Below are 7,218 nucleotides of genomic sequence, written 5' to 3' on the forward strand. Positions count from 1 at the left end.
CTGGTACCAATACTGATACTGCCATCAGCCTTTTTGGGAACTCTTCAATATACAATTAAAAAATACTCTATATAAATATTACTTGAAAAGTTATTGCATAACTTTATCTGAATTCGAACCATGCCACCTGTACATGTGCCACTAAGTGCATCATGTTCACAGTGAATGTTAAGCCTTTGTCTTACTCGTAACTTTTTCCTACAAGTTAATCACAACAGTACTGAGGGAATGACTTACATCGATAGTTTTTGACTCCCGTGTGTAAAGTACACAATGGGAGTCTTTGCAGTTAGTGCATCTGTGTGGGTGTGTCTGTGTCTGTTCCAATGATATGTTTTAAATCTGTGTATATTAATTATCTAATTTGCATAATTAAACAATTTTCAGCTCTAACACTGATATCTCAAGTACTATTAAACAGATTTCAGTGAAGCTTGGTACTTAGATGCTCTGGAACAATGCGCAGACCTCACTAGTTTTTGAAAACCTCTAACCTGATTGCTTTATAACTTGTACCTACTTTGTACCTACAGGTACCTTGGGTGGGTGGACCTCTGTTAGATTTGTTCACTTCTCTACTTTTAGTGAAATATTCTCTGCAACAAAATCAAGAAAGTTGGTGTCTTGCGATATTAAAGCAGCTAGCATTAAGTTTAAATTGCTTCTTAATCATTGCTTTCAGAGCATGCATCACAAACAGTTGAGCTATATCAGCCGACAGGCTGCTAGTCTCAAGAACTATTAAACAGATTTCAATAAAACATGGTACATACACATGTAGATATTTAGGGATAAGCCATATACATATTCAATTTAGGGTTAAATTTTGTACTTACTAATTAACTAATTTGCATAAATTAATTTATAGGTGCTCCACAGATATCTTGAGTACCACTGATAAAATTTTAATGAAACTAGGTGCATAGGTGCTTTTAAATAATCCACAAATCTGATTACTTCAGGGTTGAAATCCATGCATTAATTAATTAATTAATTGTTATTAGTTTCATGTGTAATATGCATAATTGTAATATAACAAGTACTGTTGCAGATTATGTTGTCTGACAAGATATATGACCATCATATATGATCATTATTTCATTAAATATTTATAATTTTTAAACCATAGTTCGGTCGAAGTTCGGTCGAGTTACTAAATGTGTACGTTTAACAAACATTTTGGTTGTTAACTGTTAATTCTCCATTGAGTTACAATTTGGGCGTCGTTTCGCAAAAGTGGGCATGGTTTCTGAAATATGGGCGTGGTCATTTTTGTAACTCGATGTTTATGTAATTCGATGTTCGGAACTCGATGTCCGTTGCATGTTGCATATGATTTCAAGATAAATTGAAAAAGAAATTGTAGCAATTAACCCTAAAAAATATAATGCGCGCATTACATGTTTACATGTTATTTTAGCAAGTGACTTGGTCCAGAAGGCTTGCATTTTTCACATTTTACCATAGAATCCCATTTCAAAATGACTCATATTATCAATTTAAGACAAGTGTCGCATTTAATCATGGTAAAGCTAATATACGTACATCATAGGATTATGTGTCTCAATCGATTTGCATATGATTTGGTCCAGGAATTGTGCATTTTTGCATAAGATTCTATGTTAAAATCGCAATTATTAATGTAGTACAAGTGTAAATGGTTCGCAATATCACTTGTAACTTGTCGATTTCGTCCTGAAATTTGAGAAAATGCTCTCTCAGAATATGTATATACCGTTTAATTTTGTTCACATTCCAATTCCAGTGTAGCCATATCACTATAGTCTGTGAATATCCTTGGGACACTTGGCATGTTCAGACCGGCGCTCTCTATCGAAACACAACAGGTGGAACCTCTGTTAACGGCTAAGCTGTCGCGGATTCCGACGATGCATATATGTTGCTTTCCCACGATCTTTAAGTCATGCATCGTCAGCAGCAAGCATATTATAGGCGAATATACTACTGAATGATAAACACATATTATATTCATAGTAAGTATTTACAAGGATACTTAAGCAATTGTAATTGGAATTAGAATAGGCTATAAGTTGGAAGCGGGCACCTTGGTGTACGGCTGACTAGTACGTATTAAAGATTTCCTTCTGTGGTTATTGCACGCGTGTATTCTCTGGGTCTTTTACCCAGTAGCTCTACTGTGTAATAGTTACCTGTCAAACGAGTCAAAATACCCTGCTTCTACGTTCCTAACTGTAACAATGTTTCTTGGCAAATACATCATTATAATGATCATTCCAATGTCACGAGGTATGCATCGAATTATCTATGAACCAATGACAACCCTTACAATAAACGTTTTGTATTTGTGTAAACCACTGTTCAGCACTATATGTAACGGGAAATGCAAATGTTTCCTGAATCTGCCATTTGTATCGTTTTCATTGCGGTATAAGTCAGAAATGTCTCGATGGCCTCTGATTTACAGGACGAACAATCGAAACAAGGTACTATGATAAACCGTCTAGGTTAGTATCTTGTAATGACACGATGCCAAACTATTTCTTAAACACACAGTACATTTCATAAAGGCATGAAAGTTTTTTATATCAAATATTTTTTGTTATGAATTTAAAATAACGGCCAAAAATAACTTGACCAATCGCAGCGCGTTACCGGACGCGTGACATTAAATCGGCCAATTACTGAATACCAAATAATGACTAATATATAATGAAATCATATTCTTTAAATTTCAAAGAAGCGGGAGTTAAATGTATCATAAATATTTTAATGAAATGAAGCTAATTCATTCATTCGTTTATGAAATACACTGTACTATGAAAAGTTAATGGAATTAAGTAGTTAAGTTCACGCGTGTATTCAGATAACGAATCTTCAGATTTCTACGTTTTGTAAGTATGGTTTAATGCAGATGTCCACAAAACAGACATAAAAGCATATGGCCACGTGATTATTTGTCGTGTAAAAAAAGCTAAAAGACCCTAAAAGGAATGTTTGAGTTATATGGTTTAACATTGGTTCCTATAAGATAAGATAAGATAAGATAAGATAAGATAAGATAAGATAAGATAAGATAAGATAAGATAAGATAAGATAAGATAAGATAAAATAATTCTTTATTACAACCTTATAGAATGAATTACATATCTATTTTGGTTTATAAAACGTAATAAAGGTGTTAAAATAAACATAACAAGTTAGATATCTAAAATCTACTACATTACAGTTACATGTAATAATGTAAAAAAATTATTAATGACCAATTAGGTGGTTTTCTCTAATGGTATTTGCTGTTTTTATAAATTTGACAAGCTCTGTTAGTAAATATTTGTTGTTTGTATTCAAAATATGAATGAATTTGTCTTTGTTTGTACAGTGTTAAAAATTGTTAATTTTCTTTGAAAAATGTGAATATAACAACCCTCTTTCATCTGTGTAAAGTTTACATTTTGTGATGTAATGAAGTTGCATTTAGCACATTTTCTGTCCTCTGTTTTTATTATTGGGTTTTTGTGCTTTCCCATCTCGATGTTTAGTCTAAGGGCACCGAGTCTCAATTTTGCTAATAGACCAATGTTTTCTTTATTATCAAGGATTTTAATGTATGGTTTAGTATTTATATTTTTCTTCAGTAAGGTATAAGTTTTTAGTTTTGAATCTGGTCTTTGATTATCTTGGTTCCATTTATAATTGTAATATTCAATCACTTTTTGTTTAAACTGGCCTTTCTTAATTGTTTCTAAATTCTTAATATCATACAGTTGTTTTATTTTATGCAGATTCATTAACCAAGTGTCATTATATTTGTTTTGTTGTTGATCTTTTATTGCATCATATACTAGACTGATTGGACCATTCTTTATAATATTTTGGTAGTATATGATTGCATTCAGTTGAATTTTCGCTAGTAATGGTAGTCGTTCAATTTCCATTTTTCCGTACACATTTTGTCCCAGTACTCCAGTCTGCCATTGATTCCCTCAGATAATTTCAATTGTAAAAGCATGTTTAACTTATTTAATGTTAATACTGGTTTGATTGCTGCATCAGCTTTTTTGCTTTATCTACCAATCTTTCCATGGTCATTTTCATTGCCTCATTTGTATTAAATGTTACCCATAGATATGTGAATTGGTTTGTTTTCTCAATTGTGTTTAGCCCATATGAGAATTCTGTATTTTATTACCATTTTTAGTGAAAATCATATTTTTTGTTTTTCTCGTATTCAACAGTAAACCCCATTGTTTTGTATATTCATAAAGTGTGTCTTATGACCTTTGTAAGTCTTCTTTGTTCATAGCTGTTAGAACAATATCATCAGCGAATAGAAGTGAAGAGATGTTTTGACTATTTAGGTTTGGACTATTCATTGTACAGTTATCAATGTTGGCTACCAAGTCGTTTATAAAAATGTTAAATAATGTTGGGCTCAATGGACACCCTTATTTGACACCTTGCATTTTAAAGCTCTTGGTCACTTTGTCATCTAATTTAATTTTGAATGACATTCATATACATATGTTTTAGGACTCGATATGTATCACCACATATATTATTTTGTAATAATTTTATGAATAGTCCCCCTCTCCAAACTGTATCAAAACATTTTTTTAAGTCTATAAAGAAAGTGTACAAGGCTTCTTGTTTTTTTATTGGTATTTTTTGATCAGTGTATGTAATGTCAGTATATGATCAGTTGTTCTGTGATTGCGTCTAAAACTGGCTTGGTTTTTATGGGTAATGTTGCTGGTTTTAAGATGATGTGTTGTACGTTTATTTAAAATTATTGCAAATAATTTTCCAATTGTGTTACTTGTTGATATGCCTCTGTAATTGACCGGGTCATATTTGTCGTCTTTTTTATGTACTGGTGTGATTATATTTGTGTTCCAACAATCTGGATATTCTCCCTTTTGTAAAATATTAAAAATCTTTGGTAATGCTTCTCCTATTAATGGATGGCTATGCTTTAGCATTTCAGATGGGATGCCATCAATTCCAACTGATTTTCTTGTTTTTATCTTTTTCAAAACTTCATTGATTTCTTTAAGTGATATTTCAGCGTTCAACATATTATTCAGTGAATTCATATTTTCTAATTCCATTAATAGTTTCTGTATTTCTGATTGACTCTTTTCTGAAGTACTAGTATTTTGACTGATATTCTGGAAATGGTTTATCCCATCATTGTATGGTATTTCAGACACAATGCTGTCTTGTTTTCTCTTTGTGTATTGTCTTATTACCTCCCAAAATTTCACTGTGTTTTCTCCATTATCCAGGTAGTCTAATTTTTGTTTCATCATTTGCCATCTTTCCTTTGAAAGTGTTTTGACATATTTTCTGAATAGTTTTCTTTCTTCGTGATATACTTTTCTCAAGTTCTCGTCCTAAGGTCTACGTTGTATGTGCTTAGCAATAGTTTCTAGTTTCTTTCTTCATTTTCATACAGTTTGAGTCAGTGCATTTTACTTTACTTTTCTTAATGTTTTTTCTGTGTTTTGTCTTTTTATGTTACATTTTTTGGCAATGTTTTCTAATAAATTTTGAAATTTTTGGTGTTTTTTTGTAAAATCAGTTTCTGTAAATGACTTTATTAATTGTTCCCCTTCTTTTGTTTTAAGAAATATCTTGTAAATATCTGTTGCTGACTTCGTCCATTAATAGCTTCCTGTGTGATTTTGCAGGTTTTTGTTCATGTTAAACTTTGTTTCTGTAAATGTTGGCATTTGTATTGTTGTTGATATTGGACAGTGGTCACTTCCTGGTACTAATGTTTTGACTTTAACGTTCAAAATAAATTTACTTAATCTATTGTCAGCTAGAAAGTAATCAACAGTGCTGGCACCTCCATTGTCCGCATGACAAGTAAAGTGACCAAGTATGTCACCATTATATCTACCATTCAATATATGTAGTTGATTACTTTTACATAGTTGTATAAGGTGATCTCCAAAAGTATGTTTTCTTGTGTCCATATTGTTTCTTTTTTTCATATCATTATCATAAATATAATTGTCTGGCATTGGAGTATAATTGTCCTCATCATATGTTATTGTGTCAATATTTTTTTTAGTTCTGGCATTAAAATCGCCTTGTATCATTATTGTACCTTTCTCTTTGTAATTTTGTATTTCTTGTTCAATAGTCTGGTAAGGGTTCATGTCTATGTTATTCACATACCATGAGGAATCAGCTGGTGGGACATACACCGTGCATAAATAAATATCTCTTATAAGATTTAACCATTGTGTAAAATGGCTGTATCACAGTAATACCAGGTCTTATTGATTTCTTTATATACATACTTATACCACCAGAGTTTTTCCATGCTTTACGATGTTGCCTGCGAATTGTGTGATGAACATAGTATTCTTCTGGTGTTGGAATTAAATCAATTGATTTCTGGTCTAGCCACGTTTCTGTAAAGGCATAGATGTGATAATAACTGTTTTGTTTTAGTGTCTATGTTTTGTGATATTTTTGGAATGTAATTATAACGTAATCCATGTGAGTTCCAGTGTCCAATTGTCATTATGTTTTGTGTAATAACATTTTTCTTATATTTATTTCCTTTCATGGTTTTGTGCATTTTACCATTATTGTGTACCACTGCCTCTTGACCTGAGTTGTGCTAGTTGTTTTTTGAGGTTGTTTATAGAGAAAGGGTCACGTCATATCTGAATATACCGTTCGGTGATACATGGGAAAATACTATTTATTTTACATGAAATAATGCATAGATTCCTATTAAAATTGTATTAAAATTTTGTAACACAATTTGTTTTAAATGAATGTGACTGGTAAAATCCCCAAAAGGTGATGGCATATATCCAAATTCATAAGTAGCATTTTTGAAACAAAATATTGTGATAAAATGTTCACCCTATTTAATGGGTCGAAATACTTGCGACAACTTAAGTTTAAGGTGTTCGTTTGTTTTCAGGTGACATCATAGCCAAAAAGATTGAAGTCAGCTGATCTGTCGGTCAATGACCTGGTACTCATACGGGATGTCACTCTTAGCTTATTTGTTGCGTGGTTTTATCTATTAAATGAACGTATGATTACACGTACACAATCACATAGTTATGAATGAGGATGTAATCTACTGTTCAGAGGTCACAAAGCGTAAAGCTGTACGTGATTCACTGTATACTACATGTAGTAATGTATGGAAGCTTATTCGCCCACAGTTATTAGGAGTGCGCCCCCCTGTTATAACCAATCACATGA

Source organism: Saccoglossus kowalevskii, chromosome 13, assembly GCF_978046115.1.
Source record: "Saccoglossus kowalevskii chromosome 13, keSacKowa6.1, whole genome shotgun sequence".
In the NCBI taxonomy this organism is placed as follows: domain Eukaryota; kingdom Metazoa; phylum Hemichordata; class Enteropneusta; family Harrimaniidae; genus Saccoglossus; species Saccoglossus kowalevskii.